Source organism: Bos indicus x Bos taurus, chromosome 7, assembly GCF_003369695.1.
Source record: "Bos indicus x Bos taurus breed Angus x Brahman F1 hybrid chromosome 7, Bos_hybrid_MaternalHap_v2.0, whole genome shotgun sequence".
NCBI lineage: Eukaryota > Metazoa > Chordata > Mammalia > Artiodactyla > Bovidae > Bos > Bos indicus x Bos taurus.
In genome coordinates, this window is record NC_040082.1 from 89,616,680 (window position 1) to 89,638,576 (window position 21,897).

The 21,897-nt window shown below is 52.2% G+C and overlaps 1 protein-coding gene across 3 annotated transcripts in view; it reads right to left on the reverse strand.

Annotated features, from left to right (window-relative positions):
• Window positions 1-21,897, reverse strand: part of GNG7 (G protein subunit gamma 7) — a 138,304-nt gene that overhangs the window by 76,976 nt on the left and 39,431 nt on the right. For all 3 annotated transcript variants that reach the window (XM_027547141.1, XM_027547137.1, XM_027547139.1), the window contains one exon: window positions 18,073-18,133. The gene's annotated coding sequence lies outside the window, so the exon portion shown is untranslated. The remainder of the gene's footprint in view (window positions 1-18,072; window positions 18,134-21,897) is intronic.

Below are 21,897 nucleotides of genomic sequence, written 5' to 3' on the forward strand. Positions count from 1 at the left end.
ACATCTGTGGTCGTCAGGACAGGGGTGTCCCTGGCATCCAGTGCATGGGTATTAGGGAGCCGCTCTGTGCCCCGCCATGCCCTGGATGCCCCACCCCTACCACCACGGAGGATGACTCGGCCCCAGTATCCACAGCCCCGAGGGGGAGACCCTGGGTTAATTATTTGGGAAAAAGTTGAGTCTGATCCCTGCTCATGCTGGACCCAGAATAAGCTCCTGCCAGTCAGACGGTACAAACTGGGGTGACCCCAGGATCTGGGACTGGCCTCTTGTTGCTCCCACTTAGGCAGTGTGTCCCATCTACACGTCAGGAACACACTGGGAGGAGGTAGGCGGGGAGAAGCCACAGCCCTCATGACCCGGGAGGACAGGGCTTGGAGGACATAGATCCGGGGCTCTGGCCAAGACAAGGAAGAGCCCAGGCCCCGTGCTCCCCCCGGGTCTGCAGCCACGGCCCTGGAGGCCTCCCTGCAGAACCGTCTTTCCCAGCCCCTTCCTGGTCAACCCGGCCCAGCGCATGGCCTCGGGTGAAGTAAACACAGGCTGGGCGCCAAGGACAGAGGCTTGGCCTAGAGCAGGCGGGGCACCCGTTGCAGGGATGAGCCCAGGGACACGGCCCTGCCCAGGGAGGGAGTGGGGCCTGGGGCCCAGAGCAACCCCTCCTTCTGGCCTCAACCTTGGGGCTGAGCCAGCGCCAGGCCAAGGCTCCCCTCAACCCCTTGCTTTAAGGCTCTGGGTGACTTTGGGACAAGGGGCCCAGGTATTCCTCTCGAACCCAGCCCTGAAGATTCTGTCCCAATGCTGCAGTTGAAAGATGGGGAGTTCCTGGGGCCTCCTCACTTCGAGCACCATGTGGGCCACCAACCCCCTGGGGGATGCTCAGGATGGGGGAGGGGATGGCCGGGGAAGCCCAGGGCCATAGGCATTTGAATTTGCAAGCAGAGAGCGAATTCACCTGACTCTAAACTCAGGTGTCCAGTATAAGCAGGGATCAGGCTCAATGCTCTTTCCAGATAATTAGCACAGGGTCTTCCCTGGCACTGCTGACTTCAGAGCTGGGACAGTCTCTGTGGGGGGCCGTCCTGGGCACTGTGGGGTGTGGGGCAGCCTCCCTGAGCCCCACCCCCTGGATGCCAGATGCCTCCATCATGATGACCACAGATGCCCTGGACATGGTGGGGGGGGTCAGAACAGACTCGGTTGAGAACTGCCATCCTAGCTGGGGTACTGGGCTCTTGCAGGGAGGCTGAGCTGACCCACATTGGGGCTGAGCCCGACTGGCCACTGCAGCTCTGACCCTGCCTTGGAGACTGCAAGCTGTGGCCCTCCTTTGGTCTGATAGAAAGCATTAGATCAAGGACGCCCCTGGTGGTCCAGTGGATAAGAATCCACCTTGCAGTGCAGGGGACTCGGGTTCCATACCTGGTCAGGGAACTAAGATCCCACCTGCCGTTGGCCAACTAAGCCTGCACACCACTAGAGAGACGCCCACATCACACTGGAGATCCCAAGTGCTAGAACTAAGACTGAATGCAGCCAAATAAATAAATATTTAAAAAAAAAAAAAAAAAGCAGGAGACCAGCCTAGACAGAAGGCCGTTCTCTAGGACATCTGGCTGTCATGCCTCAGGACTGTCCACAGTCTGCCCACCACTTCCCAGCTCCCTCTTCCTCAGCGCCTGCCTCCTCCCCACCCCTAGGGGTTGCTGTGGATGTGGCCTCCTAGGGAGACCTCCCTGGACCCCGGGCTCTCATCTCTCTGCTCGGCCCTACCTGGCACCTTTCCTGATTTCTTCCTCTTGTCCTTGTTTGCTTGGGTGTCTGGGCCAGTGCTGTCCTCAGAGGGCGGGGCTTCATTCTTAGACTCACCACTGGGTCCAGCACCTACAATCGCCCTTGGCCTGTGCTGGGCACCGGGGCGCTATTCTGACCCCCTGCCTGACCCACCACTCACTCCCCAGCTTCTCCAGCCACTTCCCCCGATGCTGGCCTCACCCTCCTCTAATATGGCCGGAGCCCTCACTAGACCAAACAGTTGTTTTGTTCAGTCCTTTTTTTTTCAACAAACACGTACTTTGAAATGAGCTGGGGTTTACAGAGAAGTTGCAAAGACAGTAGAGAGGGTGCCATCTGTCCTTCCCAGACCACTCTTCCCTGGGGCGTGTCTGTCACAGCTGGGACAGTGACATGGGGACGCTGCATCCAGATTTCACTAGCTCCCCCACCCACCGTGTCCTTTTTCTGCCCCAGGGTCCCACACTTTGTTCAGTTGTCACATGTCCTTAGTTAACTCTGGGTCATGACAACCTTTTGGTTTTCCTCACCATCTTCTCACTGTTTGTTTTGAAAAAAAAAAAAAGTTTCTTTCCATTTAAAAATGCCATTTAGGGTTTATTATTGTTATTTTAAAATTAATTGGTAAATATTTAAAAATTTTCTCAGTTTTAATTTTGAATCTGGTAACTTTTGATGAATATAACCCAAAATTAAAAAAAAAAATCTCTGTGGGGAATTCCCATGTGGCCCAGTGGTTAGGACTTGGTGTTCTCAATGCTGAGGACCAGGGTTCAATCACTGGTCAGGGAACTAAAACCCCTAAAGCCATGCAGTGCAGCCAAAAATAAAATAATATTTCTTAATGAAAAAAAAAAAAACACAGAAACTCCTTGGAACCTGCAGGATCAAAATGCTGGAGAACTTCCATCCTAAAGCAGAGTTGGCAAGCTCTGGCCTGAGGGCCACGTGTGGCCCTCTGCTTGCTTTTTGTAAATAAAACTTTATTGGCACATGGCCACACCTGTTCCTGCAGGTGTTGTCTCTGGTGATTTCAAAATACAAGGGCAGAGCTGAGTAGCTACGGCAGAGACACCTTGACCTGCAAACAAGAGAATATTTAAGGTCTGGCCCTTTACAGAAGGTTTGCTACCGTTGATCTACATTATAGCAAGTTTGGGGCAAGTGCTTGTTAAAAATCAGGCCGAAACCTTATCAGGGTGTGGAGCCCCCAGAAACATCAAATACCATCGAAATGTCTACCACATAATCGAAAGCAAACACCACCATGAACTATCTTTCAGCTATGAGAAGGAGGGAAGCCCTGACACTCACTGCCATGTGAAGGGACACTGAGAACAGTGAGAGAAGCAGACACAGAAGGACAGATAGGGTGTGATTCCACTGGCGGCAAATGTCCAGAACAGCCCGACCCACAGACAGAGAGAGTGGGTTCCTGGTTGTCAAGGGCTGGGGAGGGGGAGGGGTGACTGCTGATGGGGATATGGCTCCTTTTGGGGGGATGGAATGTTCTGGAATTAGCTAATGGTGGTTGTTGCACAACTAGGCATGAAAACACACTGAATTGTACACTTTAAAGGACGAATTTGATGGTGTGTGAACTACATCTCAATAAAGGAAAAAGAGCCCACAGGCCTCTGCTCCGGCTGCCGGACGCTGCCGTGTTCCATCTCCTATACACCTGGTCTCCCCACCACTGCCTCACCTTGCAATTCCCCCTCAGACACAGTAACAGCCTCATCCTTCCCCCAACTACACCCCAGGACAGGGCCTGTGGCACCCCAAGGGATGGCTCACACCGCAAGACACAACACAGTATAAAGACGGGGAAAAGTCAAAGCCGTTTCTCCTCGAAGCAAACTGCAAAGATCTCAGGCAAGAATACAACATTTTTAAGCAACTATAGGCAGAAGAGATTTCAAGGCAATGTCCCAGCAGTGGGCAGGATCCTGGGACCACAGTGCCAGCTTCACAGGGGGACCCCCGGGTGTCCCCATGCCACCATCATCCCTGGCTGGGCAGCTAGCGGCGTGCAAGGAATGACCTTGCAGGGTGGAGGTGCTGGCTCCAGTCGAGGCTGTCCCGTGACCTTGGGTAACCTCCTCCAGCCATGGTTTACAGAGGAGTGAAGGCTCCCTCGCTGGCAGCACACTCCAAGGGTGGGGATTATATCTTGACTAAGTGACTTGCTCAGGGCTGCTGCCAACAGGGGCCCCATCCACGGTGCTTTTATTTGCTGCAAGCTCCCCAAACCCGTGACCACCCCCCAGTCTCTTACTGAGTTCAACCCATCTCCCCCGTGGTAGGTTGAGCAATTCCCCCAAAATTCATGTCCACCCAGAACCTCAGATGGTGACTGTTTTGAACTGAATTGTGTTTCCCAAATTCCTGAGTAGAAGCCCTGACCCCCAGGACCCTGGACTGTGACTGTATTTGGAGCTGTGGTTTTAGTTGCTAAGTTGTCTTTGACTCTTTGCGACCCCATGGACTGTATAGCCTGCCAGGCTCCTCTGTCCATGGGATTCTCCAGGCAAGAATACTGGAGTGGGTTGCCATTTCCTTCTCCAAGCGATCTTCCTGACCCATGAATCGAACCTGCATCTCCTGCATTGGCAAGCCACCTGGGAAACCCCTGTATTTGTAGATGGATCTTTAAAGAGGAGATTAAGGTAAAATGAGGTCCTAACGGTGGCCCCTGAGCCAATGGGACAAGGGTCCTTATCAGAAAGATTAGGGACTTCCCTGGTGGTCCAGTGGTTAAGACACTACCCTCCAATGCAGAGGGTGCAGGTTTGATCCCTGGTTGGGGAACTAAGATCCCACGTGCCTCTGAGCCAAAAAAACACAACATAAAACAGAAGATATTAATATTTTATGTTACATAAAATATAGTAACAAATTCAATAAAGCCTTTTAAAATGGTCCACACCAAAAAAAATTCTTAAAAAAAAAAAGATTAGGACACAGGTACACACAGACAGGAAACCACACGAGGACTTGGGGAGAAGGTGGCCATCCTCACACTAAGAGAGGCCTCAGAGGAAGCCAGCCTGTAGACACTTTGATCCAGGACATCCAGCCCCCAGCCCTGGGAGAGAATAAGTGTCCATTGTCCAAGGTCCCTACCTGTGGTATCAGGTTGTGGCAGTTTGAGCAGACTAGTCCAGACACCTCACTTGGAAATAAGATCTTCTCAGATGTCACTAGCTAAAGAGAGATGAGGTCACTCTGGGATAAGGTGGGCCCTGACCCAGTCCCTATTAAGGGAGGACAGACAGGGAGTTCCCTAGTGGTCCAGTGGTTAAGAATATGCCTTCCGATGCAGGGGGACATGGGTTTGATCCCTGGTCTGGGAACTAACAGCCCACATGTCACAGAGCAACTAAGCCCTCGCACCACAACTAGAGTCTAAGAGCCTCAACGAAAGACCCCACATGACTCAATGAAGATCTTCCGTGCCACAGCTAAGATCCGAGACAGCCAAATAAACACTTTTTTTTTTAAAAAAGGTGGGGTCTCAAACAGATAATTATACACCTGTGTTTATAGCAGCACAATTCACAACAGCCAAAAGATAGAAACAACCCAAGTGTCCATCAGCAAAGGACGGATGAATAAACGTGGTCCCTCCACACTGTGGAAAATGATGCAGCCTTAAAGAGGAAGGAGATTCTCACACCTGCTACCACACAGGTGAACCTTGAGGTTGTGATGCTCAGTGAGAGAAGCCAGACACAGAAGGACAAACACTGTCTGATCCCACTCACAGGAGGTCCCTGGAGGAGTCAGATCCACAGAAACAGGAAGTAGATGGTGGGGCCAGGGGCTGGGGGAGGGAACGGGGAGTGAGTGTTTCATGGGAACAGAGTTTCAGTTTGGGAAGATGAGAAAGTTCTGGAGATGATGGTGGGGATGGTTGCACGACAGTGTGAATGTGCTTAATGCCATGAGCTGTGCACTTAGAAATGATTAAGAGGGTGAATTTTATGTTATGGGTATTTCAACACGCACACACACACACAGACACAAAGATGCTCCAAATGCTCACAAGAGCCCGTGTGCATCCCAGTTGTGCATGTGGAGCCAAGTAGCCCGTGAGCAAACACGACGGTCCTGGTGGTCTCGCCACACAGATGACCGTCCCCAGGTGGCACTTCTGCCATTCCCCCCACCCCCCAGGAGGTGGCTGACATCTCAGTCCTAAGGGAAGGGAGCAGGGACCAGGTTCCCTGAGGGTTCTTGAGGATTCCCAAGGACAGAGCGGAGGGCAGGCGGGTGGGAGGGCGCCCAGCACTTCAGCTCCCACTCTCGGCTCCCAGGCTGTTTACTGAGCTCGTACGTGTCCACTTCACAGGCTAGGCAGTTCCTGCCCCGAGGTCAGGAAAACAAGTTCAGCTCAGGACAGGGAAGCACCTCCCTGGCCGCTGTCCTTCCTGGTGGATGTGGGGCCGGGACCTGTGGAGGGTAGACCCCTGCTGGTCACCTCCGGAGGTGCGGGCTCTGGGCCAGGGGCATATCGTTTCCCCACTGCTCCCTGGCTTCCTTCTTGCCCTCGGTCAGGGCTCACCACCAATCTGCTGAAGGGCCTGGGTCCCTCACTCAGGCCCATGTTTCCATGGATACCAGAGAGGCCGGATGACCCCTGATATCTTCAGGAAGAAGGAAGTCAGAGCCCAGAGAAGGGAGGCATGCGGGGCTCGGGCAGGAGACCCCAGGACAGCGGGGTGACAGGACACACTTCCCGTCCTCCCAGGACCCTCGCTGCGCCGCCTGAGGACATGGGCTACAGAGCCGCTGCCCTCACCCCTCCGGCAGCAGCCCTGGGTGAATTTTACCGAAGGGAAACTGAGGGTGGGAGAAGAGGCCTTCCTGACCAGGGGTCTTGGAGCTGGGAAGTGCTGCAGCCCAGGTCTGGCTCCAGTGCTCACCCCACCCCCAAACATTGTAGAAATGGCCCTGAAGCTCCCGAGGCCTCTGCCCACCCCTGCTGGTGGTCACCAGGGCCCGTCACCTTCTCTGTGCCTTGGTGTCCTAATCCGGAAAACAAGGAGGTCAATTGATTGTTGCCATGGGTAGGGCTGAAACCCTCCTTGGCTCCTTACTGCCCTCAGAATAAAGTGGTCTCACCTGAAGCCTCCTTGCTCCCCCTCACCTTACATCCCTGCCCACCATTCTGGAACCAGGATGGTTCTTGGCACACACCACTCTCACCACCTGGAGAGTCTTTCCCACTCTTTCCCCTGATCCACTCCAGGGTATTGTCAACTTCAACTCAGATGTCACTTCCTCCAGGAAGGCCTCCCTGCTTGAAGCCCCAGAGGGAGCACTTGCTTTGTCCTCAGGCAGGGCTGTCACCATCAGCTCAGTTGACCGGGGTCTCTCTTATTATTATTATCAGGTAATACATGTATGCATGTATGCTAAGTCCCTTCAGTCATGTCCTACTCTTTGGGACCCTATGGACTGTCTAGGTAAGAAGACTGGAGTGGGTTGCTATTTCCTCCTCCAGGGGATCTTTCCGACCCAGGGATTGAACCCATGTCTCCTGCATCTCCTGCACTACAGGCAGATTCTTTGCCCACTGAGCCACCAGAGAAGCCCCTCAATCAGGGTTTCAACTAGGGTGAGTCTGTCACCCAGGGGACACTGGGCTGTCTGGGGACATCTGCGGTTGTCAGGACTGGGGGTTCCTGGCATCAGTGGAGTGGGGGATTAAGAGTGGGGGCACCCCTCACAGCTTCCAGGATGGTCCCTGCACTGCCAAGGGGACTTGCTAGCCTTGCCCCTCGGCCCCGGGACGAGGGAGATCTGGTTGCTGGTTTGCCAGGGGTGTGTGCAGGTGTGGCTGCCTCTCTTACCGCCTACCCTGCAAGTCCATCCTCAGCCTGCAGCCCTGGCTCGCACCGAGGAACCCAGAGCTGGCAGCCTGGCTCTCTGGGACTCTGGGGTGCCTGGCTTTGCGACTCCCGTGGGGAGAGGGCTCTGGCTCACCTCTTGCCTCTCATCCGGCCAGAACTGTGACTCAGCGGGACGTTAGTCAGATAGCTGGGGACAGCATGTCCCGTTCCAGGAGGCTCAGGAGCTCAGACCTCGGGGCGGCCACTGACTCAGCCAGGAGCCCGCAGGGATTACCATTTGGGATCACTCCGGGTAGGGTGAGTATGCTCTCCGACAGCCCTGCCATGTCACCCACCCCGGTCACAGGCTCACTTCTCTATGCAGGAGGTCAGGTGAGGATTCCTCCCCCAGCCTCCTTCTTCCCTTCTTCCACTCACTCCCTAAACATCTGGCTGGGCGGTTGGGCAAGACCCCTGACCTGGAGGAGCTTACGGTCCAGCCTGGGTGATACAAGCAGTTGATCTGAATGTCACAGAACAGTTACTGCGTGGCCCTGGGCAGGTTACTCAGCCTCTCTTTGCTCCCAGTTTCTCCTCTGTGATGTGGAGATAGCCATCTCTAACTGGCAGGGCTGTGGTGAGTTCCAGAATGAGCGTGTGGGAAGGCAGCAGGGTAGGTGCATCAGCCAGCTGCTGCTGCATGACAAGTCACCACCAACACAGCCTCCAAAACAACACCCTTTGTTGTCTCCCGGTTGCTCTGTCAGAAAATGGGGATATGGTTTCACTGGGCTCTCAGCTTGGAGTCTCAAAAGCCTGACACCCAGGGACTGGCTGGGCTGAGTCCTTATCTGGGACTGCAGGGCCCCCTTCCAAGCTTGACAGGTGGTTGGCAGAATCCACTGCCCTGCAGTGGAGGGACTGAGGTGCTGTTTCCCTGCTGGCTGTTGGGTGGGGGGTGCTCTCAGCTCCCAGCTGCATGGCCTTCTCCCCGGGCAGCACACACACAACGTAGCTGTTTGCCTTTTTCAAAGTCAGCAGGAGTGTCTGCTGCTGCTCTGATCTCTCTCTCCTTCTCTGTTTATTGTGGTAAAAAGCAATTTACCATTTTAACCATTTCTAAGTGCACAGCTCAGTGGTATTAAGCACATTCACATTGTTGTATGATTGTCTGGACCACCACCCAAAACTTTCTCATCTTCCCAAACAGAAATTCTGTTCCCATGAAACACTAACTCCCCACCTCCTCCTCCAGCCCCTGGCCCCACCATCTACTTTCTGTCTCTGTGGATCTGACTCCTCTAGATATGTCTCTGGTCTCTTGTAAAGGCTCATCTGATTAGGTCAGGCCCACCCAGACAATCCCCCTTGGGATGAACCCCAAAGTCCACTGATCGGGGTCTCTGTTACACCTGCCACGTTCCTTTGGCCACATCATGTGAGCCTAACCATGGAGTGGGAGCCCACCCATCCCAGGTTCAGAGCGTCAACACCAGGGGTGGAGATCTAGAGAACCATCTTGGAATTCCCCCTCCCCTAGGAGGTACACAGATGTGAGGGATGCTGCTACTGACCAGGGTCCTGGGAGTAAGAAGCACACAACGCCCCACCCCCCAGAACACTGACCGACCATGTGGAGCACAGAGAAGACAGCAGAGACCTCTGGGGAAGTTGAGGAGGCTTTGACTCCAATGTGGGGATGTCCCAGCCGCCTCGGAGCCTGGGCAGATGGCTGGGGGAGGGCGGGGGATGACTCTCACCTCCAGAAAGCTCTAGGGTCCCTCACAATAACTCCTGGCCCTCCCAGTCACCCCTCCCTCCGGAGAATCCTCAAGGGGAGCACTTGGTGATCCTCCTGTGGGTGCCAGCACTGTGGTGGTTGATAGCCAGCCCAGCTCTGTGCTCAGAAACGAAAGTGAGTCTCCTGGGATGCCCTGCAGGTGGGGGTGTGTCTGGATTTGAACCTGAGTCTTTGGTGCTGGGAGCCCCCACAAACTGGCAGAATCCCCCCAAGAGAATAAACCCACTGGAAGGGCTGGCTGCCTCACGAGGTAGCAGACAAGACACAGAGTTGGGCCTGCACAGCGAGCGTGGGTCCCAGTGCCATCCACGGTTAGATGTTCGTGTCTGTTTTTCTCCGCCTCCTCTCCCCCACCTCAAGGATGGAAGAACTCTCCATTCTGTAGATGGGTGATGGTCCTGCATGCCCACAGATTAAACAGAGGGCAGGGGCCTGCACACACACCAACTTCCTATCGTACTTTACTTATAAGATGAGGCCACTGGGGGGAGCTGGGGAAAGGGTGCATGGGATCACTCTGCATGGTTTTTGCAACTTCCTATGAACCTGAAATTGGGCTTCCCAGCTGGTTCAGTGGTAAAGAATCCGCCTGCCAATGCAGGAGACACAGGAGATGCCAGTTCAGTCCCTGGGTTGGGAAGATCCCCTGGAGAAGGAAATGGCAACCCACTCCAGTACTCTTGCCTGGAGAATCCCATGGACAGAGGAGCCTGGCAGGCTACAGTCCTTTGGGTGGCAAATAGTTAGACATGACCGAGCATGCATGCATGAATCTGGAATTATTTCAAATTATAGGCTTTCTTTTAAAAAAAAAAGTGAGGGGACTTTCCTGGTGGTTCAGTGGTTAGGATTACAAGCTTCCACTGCAAGGGGTTCAGACTTGATTGCTGGTTGGGGAACCAAGACCCTACAAGCCAAGAGGTGCAGCAGAAAAAAACAAAAACAAAAAAACAAATGAACCCATAGGTATGTCTAGGTGTGACTGAGACAAACAAGGCATGCCTTCTCCAACCGCTGCCATTCCACCCAGCACTGACCTGCCTGCGGTGCTGCCAGCAAGGAACAGGAGGGTGCAAAGGCCCCCTGCCAGCCCTGGTGCCTGCTGCAGGTGCCAGCATCTGCAGTGACCAGGCCCCCTGCTGCCCCTTGGTGGCCAGGAGGAGTCTAAGTCCCCAAACCCTTGGCTCCCGGTGGACCAAGCCCCAGGGGTTGGCAGGACTATGAAGGTGATAAGATGCCATTCCCCTGATTAGGTGATTTCCTGCAGAGGAAGGAATTCGAGGGTGTAATTTAAGTCCCAATTAGAGACCACCCTTGTGGCCCAGTGGTTAGAATCTGCATGGGGTGTGGGTTCAATCTCTGGTCAGGGGACTAAGATCCCACATGCAGTGTGGTGCAGCCAATAAATAAAGTATCTTTGATATTAATTTCTCATTTTGATATTAATTTCTCATTTAAATGCTTTCTTCTCTGTAATCATCCTCTGTGGTTTTTCAGTCTTCTAACTTTATTGAGGCTTTCAATGGCTAAGTCAAAGATCTCTCTGGGTAACATTACATTACACTTGAAAATATGGGGGTTATTTTCAAATATCTTTTGATACTGATCTCTAATATAATTCCACAGTGATAAGAGAATAGGCTCTGTATCATTTCAATACCTTTAGACCATGAAATTTTTGCACCTTGTTTTATGTCCCCAGATATGTTCCAGTGTCTCTTAGTTTATAATCTATGCAAACTTGAATAGAATTTGTATCCTACTGTTGTGAAAATTGTATAAATCTTAATTATGTTGAATTGTTTCATAGTGCTTTTCAGGTCTACTGTATCCTTCTACTTCTCTGAATATTCATTCTATTCCTTTTTGAGAGTTTGATATTGAAACTCCAGCTAAAAATTTATCTACTTAAAAAATAATTGTCATACGCAGTGGAACTTATATGTAACCTTGTTCTGTATTCTCCAAGTCTCCTATAAATGTGTTATCATAACTTCATAATTTAAAAAATAAAAAAGAGAAAGAAATCAAATTAAGTAAATTCCCAAATTAGTTGACTTTGAGTTAATCAAAAGGCTGCATGGGTGGGCCTGACCTAATCAGGTGAGCCCTGGCTCCCTAGGGCAGGGCCCTTCCTGCAGTGACTGGAGGGATGAGGGGCCCCCTGGAGGAGATCATGCAGCCAGGCCAGGACCTGGTGGCAGCCTCCAAGAGCTGAGAGCCGTCCCTAGTGGGCTGCTAGCAAGACAATGGGCCCCTGGGCCTGACAACTGAAAGGAACCAAACCCTACAAATGGCCTGAGGAAACTTGGAAGTGGATTCTTCCCCAGTTGAGCCTCAGGAGAGAACTCAGCCCGGGCCAGGGCCAGGGAGACTGTGAGCAGAGGCCTCAGCCACACTTCTGCCTGGAGAGACAGGGGAGGGATAAGGTGCCGAGTCTGCGGTGGTTTATTACAAGAAGCTAGCAATAGCTAGCCAGTACCCTCCTCGTGTGATAGCAGAGCAGAGAGCCTGGGATTTCACAATCACTGTCACATTTAGTCACACACAGGGGATGCTCCACTGGCTCAAGAAATTGCAAGGGCTTTGAGAGCTGGGAGCTAGGAACCATGGCTGAAATTCAAAATATGTATTTAATATTAATGTAAGTCCCAAGATCACACTCCCCAAAGGCTCCACCTTCAATTCCCACCACACTGGGGGTAGGTTTTAACATTTGAATTTGGGGGGATACCAGTGGCAATTAGAAACAAGCTCCTGATACCCCAGTTCCCTGTCATCCTGTATTTGGGGTGCCTGTTGAAGCCCCCACCCCACCTTCAGCCCCCAAGAACCCTCCCTCTGCCCCCAGCTTTTGAGCTCATCCCAGCCTGGCCCTCCCCAGGTCATGCCTCAGTCCTCCGTTACACATACCCACCGTGTACACTGTACTGGGAGCTTCTGCACCCAGACGCACGTGTTTTAGCCAGCTGGGCCTGGCACACAGGTGTCTGCTGACTCAACAAATGAAGTCAGAGCGGAGGGAACAAAAGGAAGAACCACATCCTCAGTGTGCACCGGCTCAGATGAATTCAGGTCTGTGCACTGTGGCGGGGGGTGGGAATGGGCCCTGAGGTGTAGGGGCTCCTTCTACCCACCACAAATGAGCCCCTTTTCAGCTTCCCCGTGGCTCCCTGTCCCCCTGCCCCCACCTTACCATACGTGACTGTCATCCCATGCGTGTTCTGAGTCAAAGGAGGCCTTGAATCTGACTACCGATGACCGCGTGTGCATCACCCCTGCTCTGAGGGAGGCTGACCAGTCAAGCTATTGCCTAGCAACGTGCCCGCCTGGGGATGCGTGGGTCTCTGAGCCATGGCTGCTGCCTGGGCTGGGACAGTTCTCACTGTCCCACAGGTGGAAGCCTGGCTCTCCGGTATCAGATGGGAGCCTCTCTGGGCCTCAGTGTTCAAGCTGGTTCAATTGGGTGGCAGCACTAACCAGTGTGTGAGGGGATTCGCCTGCAGCATGCGGAATAATGGGGCCAGGGTGGGAGCCGGTGTGATAACATACATAGAGCACAAAGAAAGTGATGCTGGTTCATCCTGGGAACAAGAATCTTGGGAAGCAGGGTCTCCACTCCCCACTCCGGCTGGGCGCTGCTGACACAGGCTGGGACATTCTCTGTGGGGCCGTCCTGAGCACTGTGGGGGGTGGAACACACCCCTAGGCCCCCCACCCACTGTATGCCAGGGCCCCCTCCAGTCATGACAACCACAGACGTCCCCAGACATTGCCCAGTGTTCCTTGGGGGCAGGATCACAAGGGTGAGACCCTTCTGGAGGGGGTCGAGGTCATGTCTGAGCAGCCCCTGCTGCCATGGGAAGCACCCTGGGGCCTGCTCTCCCCAAGATTCCAGAATCAGAGCCATGGGATACAGGGGTGGGGGTGGTTTTGGGTCCTGTGTGCTGCGGAGGGGGGGTGCCCTTGGTGGGTTTCTGGGCGGGGACCCAGTAATTACATATGTATCGTGAGGCTGCGGCAGCAGCCATGACCTTCTGCAAGAACGTTTTAAGGTTTCAACTGTCTATCTTGGCAGCTCTTTCAGGAGAACAGCTTGTCCGCGGAGAGAACTGATAAATGTGGGCATTTCAACACACATCTGAAGCGGGGGACCAACCAGGAGGAAGAAACGGTCTCTGACGCGGCGCGCCGGGTTGGAGTTTGTCCCTCACACGAGGGCCACCCTCTCGAGATAAAGAATCCGGGAGGCGCTTTCAGCTGAAATGTTCACAAACTCCCAGAGAACAGGGGCTATCAGGAAAACACCCGCTGCTGGGAGGTCACTGAGCTCTGCCTCAGGCGGGAGGGCTGGTGGAAAGCTGGAAAAATCGTTCTCAGCTAAGAATCATCACCCCGGTCTGTGCAAAATACACTCATTTCCACCTGAGCCCCCTTTCAGGAGCTCAGTGGCTGCCGGGGACTCGCGGCTACCCTATTGGAAAGCCCAGCTCTGGCTAAAAGGGCGGTGGCACCTCCATAAGGAAAGCCAGCGCCATGAAGGCCCATGCTCTCATCCTTCCACGAGGCGGGAGCCAACCGGCTATGGTCCCTGTCCCCCACCCCCCCACCTCCCCTCTGCCAGAGCTTCCAAACTTATGGGAAGATCCATCCGGTTTCCGGAGGGGGCAACCACATCCAGAGACATTATGAGAGGAACCAGTGAGGCAGGAGGCCTGCCGCCATGGGACACTGGGTGATGCCTGGGGACATCTGTGTGGGCTCAGTTGTCAAAACTGAGGGCTCCTGGCATCATGTGGTTGGAGGCATGGAGGCTGCTCCACCCTCCCCCCACAGTACCCAGGATGCCCACCTCACCCCACAGGGTGACCCAGCCCGATGTCAGCAGTGTTGGATGTAAGGGACTCCGAATGGGTCCACAATTCTCACTAGAACATCCACCGTGCACACTGGAATCCCCTGGAGCCTGGCCTGGCAGACACTCAGAAACCCTTGCTGAGGGGATGGAGAACGTTTTGGGGAGGGTCACCGCATCTGGCCAGGCCGAGCAGTCACTGCCCAGGTGACACACACCCAAGGTTACCTCAGGAGACACTGGGCAGATTCCATAGCCAGGAGACCCGAGGTGGCTTTGAGGGTCTCTGGCATTTAGGTGAGTCCCAAAGGAGGTGCTTCAAGAGACCAGCCTGGGGAGAAGCCCTTCACCCTTGCTGCTGCCCAGGGTCAGAGCCACTGGCTGGTTCCAGGCGACAGAGGGGGAGTCCCAGAAGCAAGATCCAGTCATCCCAGTAGGGCTGCCCACCCCAGCTCTGGCCTTCCGTTCTCTGGTCCCAGCTCTGCTCTGGCCACCGGAGTGTGCCAGGGTTGGGAGAGTTGGGGGGTGCAGGGATCTGAGCTCTCCAAGGTCACAGAGTCTGTGCTTTCTACCTTCCTCTTACATCCAATGAACTCGCAGAGGCTCCAGGTCTGTGAGGTGAAGGCCCCCAGGAAAGAGTGCCAGTGGACTCTGGGTGCTGAACCAGAATGTCCTGGAACATGTAGACAGGGGGTCACAGGGGTTGACTGAAGAAGCTGGGCGCTCACTTGCACCCCTGCACCCTCTTCACATCCATCCCTGCTAGTTGCGCTGGAGACCTCATGGACCTTCACTGCCCCCTAGTGGCCATCAGTGGGAATCCCAGCACTCTGGGGATTGCCCCAGCCCCAGACCCCTCCTCTGGAGCCCCAGACGCCAGGTCCCACTTTTAGCCCTGGCGTCTGCATACATTCAGCACACTGGATCAAGGTGCTGTCACCAGGATGGACAGTGTGGCCCTTGCTCGGTGACACTCTGTCTCCCCTGGACAGGCAGTGGCCCAGAAATGGGAGAGTCCATACTGTAGGGACCTCGGATGTGAGGGGCCTGACAAACAGGAAGTGCTCCGAGTCACTATGAAACTAACAAGCAATCGGGAAAAACCTTGATTCCCCCCACTTGTAGGACAGCAGGATCCCTTGGAACAGGGAACCACTTCAAGGCTAGCCATGTGTACCAGCTCAGGAGTGTTTTCTGTCTTTCCCAGCAGTGTTCACCAGGCACTGATGACCAGGCAGCTGGTCACCCTCGGCCATCGTGGGCACTGTGGTGTGTGGAGCAACCTTCCTAGCCAAGGCAAACAGCCACCTGCTCGTTGCCAGGAGCACCCCCCCAGTGTGAAACCTCAGATGTCCCCCAACATGGACCTGTGTCCCCTGAGATGGGAGCAGGGGGTCAGAATCACCCCCCTAGGTGAGACCTCCTAGCACAGCTGAATTTCAAATGGCTCAAGGACTGAAGTGCAGAATACACCATCCAAAACAAAATGCAGGTGTATTGTGTTTTTATAATCTTGACGTGTTAGACAACCACACAAAATAAAGAAGACAGGTTTGTGCAAAGTTTCAGATCCCCAATGACAATATGCACTGTGAGCAGAGTGCAGAAACACTCTCCACAAAACACTTGCAGTGGACCATGTCCAGACAGAGAAATAGGGAGAATTTAAACATCACCAGGGCTTCCCTGGTGGCTCAGTCGATAAAGAATCCTCCTGCAACGAGGGAGACCTGGGTTTGATTCCTGGGTTGAGAAGATCCCCTGGAGGAGGGCATAGCAACCCACTCCAGTATTCTTGCTCTCCAAGCAAGAATCCCCATGGACAGAGAAGCCTGGTGGGCTGCAGTCCATGGGGTCGCAAAGAGTTGGACACAACTGAGTGACTAAACACAGCACAGGACAGAAACCCTAACAGAAAGGATGCATCTGGGCCATTTGCCTTAGAGAAACAGCTGAGCTCGTAAAAAGGAGGCCTGGACACAGCAACTAAAATGGTCCTGGCTTGTTGGCTTGGCCAGGACATAAAGCTGCACTTGAGAGGGCGGTGAGACACATCCTGGGATGGAAAATGGTGCATTTCTTTGTGGCTAAAGGTCAAAACAAAAATGAGAACACCCCGACTGAAAGTCATAGGCAAGGCAAACTTACTTCCAGGAACTCACCCCAAACAACAACCAACCAAGGATGAACAAAGTTTGCACAAGGACAAACAAAGTTTGCATCCCAGAACATAGCAAAGAGAAAACTCTTCTTATCCGAAGTCCCTTGAGTGAATGGAATTCAGAGAGGTCTGGGAGGATGCTCACTGAGGTGTGAGCAGTGGTCCCCGCTGGGTGTGGGGTCTGGGGTATCTTGTCTCTCCTTTGTCCATTCAGTTTCTCTTTACAATCAGTTGGTCAGACATTAACATGTTGGAGAAGGGTTGAGTGGGGCTCACTCATCATGCTGTGATGACACATACAGTCTATGTGACCTCGCCCGGCTCCACGTGGTTCTCCAAACCCCCCTCCTGCTTGGTGACTTTGTGACACAGAGTTAACACTGAACCTGTTTGGGACCTTCAAGGAGCATAAACAAGCCAGATGGACCACAGGGCTCCAATCTCAGTCCTGGTCTCTGTCTGTGGGGACAGCGTCCCTCCCAGGCTGAGATAAAATATATATTTTAGCTTCACTGAGGTTCGCTTTACACGTCATACAATCAGCTGGTTGGCAGTACACAACTCGAAGCTTCTTAGTCAGTTCACCAAGCTGCTTGACGCCCCGGCCCCACAGTTCTGGGCCGTCCCCTCAGCACTGTAAGACGTGTCTGGGCCCAAACACAGTTCACCCCCATTCCCCCCAACCCCTGGCAAGCCCAAGTCACCTTTCCGTTCCAACACAGTTACATTTTGTGCTGACTTCATCTAAATGGAATTATACGATGTGCTGTCTTTGGGATCTGCCTTCTTGTCTAATGCTTTTTATTTTACACACACATGCACTAGATGAAAATAAGTGTTATAAAGACATCAGATCTCCCTCGAATTTATTGCTAAATGGAACACAATCTGAATCAAAGATCCATCAGAACTTTTGATAGAAACTGGAAGCTGATTCTAAAGACAGCTGTCCCCGCCAGACACTTAGAGTCAATGGACTGGGCGGGGCACTACCGGATGCCATGGAGCCACCTTATTCATCCCCATGCAGTTTCCTCTTCCTACGTCACAAAAGCCACTCAAAGTCCTCTTGGGAATAAAACCAGAGACAAGCAAATGCATAACAGTTGAGAGATCAGGACTGAGTTGTATTTTGCTCCTGATTTAATTCTTCCTGAGGCCTCTGGCACATTTCCCAATCTGCTGTCCCACCAGGGGAGCGATAGGGTTGAGATATTTGTTCAGTCCCATGAACGGGCTCTGCTCTGAGTGAACGGCATTGATGGGTCACCCTCCACGCACATGGGAAACGGGATGAAGCGCCGCAGACCCTAATCAAGCCTTTCGAGGAGGAAGCTAAGAGCTGGGAAGCAGGTGCCACTGTGGCCATGTGCCCATCCTGGGTGCGCTAGAACCTGACCTGTCAGCCCCATGTCCCCCCAACCCCGGAGCCTGGATGGAAGACATTCCCTGTGGCTCCCATAGGCTCTTGGCAGGTGAGACAAACCCCCAGAAGTGAGCAAAGCTAAGAAGATGCAGGCGTGCACGGCGAGGTCGCCTCTTAACTCATCCTGGCTCCAAACAGCCAGCCAAACACCTGAGTGAACTCTAAACATAGAGAAAAGAAAAACCTCGTGACACCAACCTGTGCTTCTTAAGTCCTGGCCGTCTTCAGCGACGAGGTTCAGAAACCCAGTGTCCGCTCCCTGGAAGAAAAACGAACCGTGTTAGCTGGGTCTGATTTGGCCTGAACTGCCACATGGGTCAGCGGTACTATGATGAGATAGAAAAATCCTTTGGCTGGGGGTGGGGAGTGTGGAAGGGCTGCCTTCTGGTCACTCTGCCAGACATCGGGGATGGTACAGACAGGATGCTTCAGAAATGCAGAGAGATGAGAATAACGGCAATTTGCCAGAAAGGTTTGCTAGCGATCTGTGGTGGTACCCGTGATGAAGTTTCCATGTGTTCCAAAACTGAACTGGATGAAAGGACTGGATGTTCACATGACCTTTTATAGTTTATAGAAGATTTTCACCAGCATCATTGGACCCCCATGGTCTCCTGGGAGGAAGGCAAGAGAACTGAGTCAACTCCCTGCCATGGAGTATCCAGGTCATCTAGCTTTGCCTGAGGCATGTGACCAACTAAATGCAAGGTGGGGTCCTGAGGCAGAAAAAGGACATTAGGGGAAACAAGTGAAATCTGAATAAAGAGTGGATCGAGGTGGCAGAAATGTATCCATGTCCACCTCTTGGTTATCACAAACACACTATGCTTATGAATGACCCAGTCATTGGGAGAAATTAGGTGATGGGTAATTTGAAATACCTCTGAAAATCTAAAATTATTCTAAAAAACTTTTTAAAAAACTTCAGTTTAAAAATTTAGGGAGGGACTTCCCTGATGGTCCAGTCAGTGGTTAGGACTTCAAGCTTCCACCGCAGGGGGTGTGGGTTCGATCCCTGGTTGAGGAAATAAAATCCCACAAGCTGCGTAGTGTGCCCCCAAAATAAATAAAGTCTTAAATACATAAAAATTTAGGGAACGCTCCTACACTGTTGGTGGAAATGTAAACTGGTACAGCCACTATGGAGAACAGTGTGGAGATTTCTCAAACAACTGAAAACAGAGCTGCCATGGATCCAAAACTCCCACTGCTGGGCACGTATCTGGAGAAACTCTAGTTGGAGAAGATTCATGCACCTCAGTGTTCATAGCAGCACTGTTTACAATATCTAGGACATGGAAGCAACTTAAAAGTTCATCAGTAGATGAACTGATAAAGAAGATATGGTGTATCTGATGAAGAACATAAGATATATATATATATATATATATACACGAAGTGTTGGTTATTCAGTTGTGTCCGACTCTTTGTTTCCCCTTGGACTGTAGCCCGCCAGGCTCCTCTATCCATGGAACTCTCCAGGCAAAAATACTGGGGTGGGTTGCCATTTCCTCTTCCAGGGGATCTTCCCCACCCAGGGGGTCAAACCTGAGTCTCCTGCATTGCAGGCAGATTCCTTACCGTCTCAGCCACCAGGGAAGCCCCAATATATATACACACACAACAAAATACTACTCAGCCATAAAAAAGAATGAAATAATGCCATTTGCAGCAACATGGATGGACCTAGAGATTATCATAGTAAGTGAAGAATCATAAAGACAAATACCATGATATCACTTATATGTAGAGTCTAAAAAATTATACAAATGAACTTATTTATAGAACACAAACAGACTCATAGACTTCAAAAACAAATTTTTGATTTTGGGAGGAGGGATAAATTCAGTTTGCAATTAACATATACAGACTACTATATATAAAATAAATAATCAACAAGGACCTACTGTATATAGTACAGGGAACTCTACTTGGTATTCTGTAACAACCTATATGGGAAAATACAAGATAGAATGGATACATGTGTATGTATAACTGAACAACCTTGCTATACATTGAAACTAACACAACATTGTACACCAACTATATCCCAATATAAAATAAAAATTAAATTTAAAACATGTAAATGCTATATTATTTTTTTTGTTTAGTTGCTGTTGTGTCCATTCTTTGCAACACCATATAGACTGCAGCAGGCCAGACTTCCCTGTCTTTCACTATGTCCCAGAGCTTGCTTAAACTCATGTCCACTGAGTCAGTGATGCCAACCAATCATCTCACCCTCTGTTGCCCCCTTCTCCTCCTGCCCTCTATCTAACTGGTTGTCAATTAAAGGCCAGGATGGAGAAGCGACGTCCCCACCACCACCTGCAGGTGGTGCTGCAGCCTCAGGAACGCCCTCTGGGCTCTAGAAGCAGCTCTAATAAAAACTCAGCCAGCAGCAGCATCTGCTCTACCTGGCCCAGCCCCTTAGGATTGGAGCTTCTCCGGCCACTGAGGCCAGAGGGGCGCCCTGGACAGCGTAGAGCACAGTGGGCCACAGGGATGAGAGATGACAGGGCTGGAGCAACGTCACAGACCCGAGGCCAAGACTTGCCTCAACCTTGCAGGGACCATCTGCTCGTCTGATTCTTCATTTCATTTTTGAATCAATTAAAGGCTCATGAGAAGTTGCAAAACTAGTACAGAAGGGTGCCAGGGAACACTCTTCACCAAGCTCCCTGATGGCCGCTCCTTACACAACTGGGGAACATTATCCAAACTGGAGAAAGTGACTGATAAACTAGGCACCGTTTTTTGTTTGTTTGTTTGTTTGTTTGTTTTTTAAGTCTTACTGAGATACAATTCTCATGCCACACAATTTGCTTATTCAAAATGCACAACTCAGTGGTCTTTTTGTACATTCACAAAGTTGTGTAACCATTACCACAACCAATTTTTGAATATTTTCCTTACCCCAAAAGAAGCCCTGTCCCCCTCAGCAGTCACTCCCCTGCTCCCCAGCCCGACAACAGGAACCCACTCTCTGCATCCATGGATCAGCTGCTCTGCATGTTTCCTGTCAGTGGAATCACACCCTGTGCATCCCTCTGTGTCTTCTTCTCTCACTGAGCATCATGTTCTCAGGGTCTGCCCACGTGGTAGCGAGTGTCGGGGCTTCTCTCTTGTGTGGCTGAGTGATGCTCCAGTGCGTGGAGGGACCCTGTGTTTACCGTCCCCTGATGGATGTTCAGGTTGTTTCCACTTCTGGGTCCTGTGAATCACACTGCTGTGAACACGGGCAGCTTATGAATCACTGCAGAGACGGCATCTTTCTCTGCCCTCACATCTACCATCTGCCAGTCTCCCTATCCCCAGCCCTTTAGCGCCAGCTGCGGGCTGTCCTCTAGCCCTTGAAGCTGGACTTGGGCAGGGAGATGAGCCCCACAGAGCCCCCCACCCTGGCTATGCTCAGCCCAGACCAGCTTAGACTAGAACAGAGAGCAGTGAGGACAAAATCCATTCCTGGGGCGCACAGACAGCAGGCTGCGAGGTGCACCGGCTGGTGCCAGGCTGTGCCCGTGACCTTCAGCGACAGAAACGCTGGGTTTTCACCTTCCCGCCAGGGTGAACTCCAAGCCCCCATGACAGGCCCCCGTGAATTGTGGAGGTGGCCATCAGGAGGATCTCCTGTAGAATCTGCACTTGTTCAGTCACTAAGTTGTATCTGACTGTTTGTGACCCCATGAACTGCAGCACGCCAGGCTTCCCTGTCCCTCACTATCTCCCTGAGTTCACTCAAACTCATGTCCATCAAGACAGTGATGTCATCCAACCATCTCATCCTCTGTTGTCCCCTTTTCCTCCTGCCCTCAATTTTTCCCAGAATCAGGGTCTTTTCTAATGAGTCAGCTGTTTGCACCAAGTGACCAAAGTATTAGAGCTTCAGCTTCAGCATCAGTCCTTCCAATGAATATTCAGGGTTGATTTCCTTTAGGATTGACTGGTTTGATCTTGCTGTCCAAGGGACTCTCAAGAGTCTTCTCCAGCACCACAATTTGAAAGCATTAATTCTTTGGCACT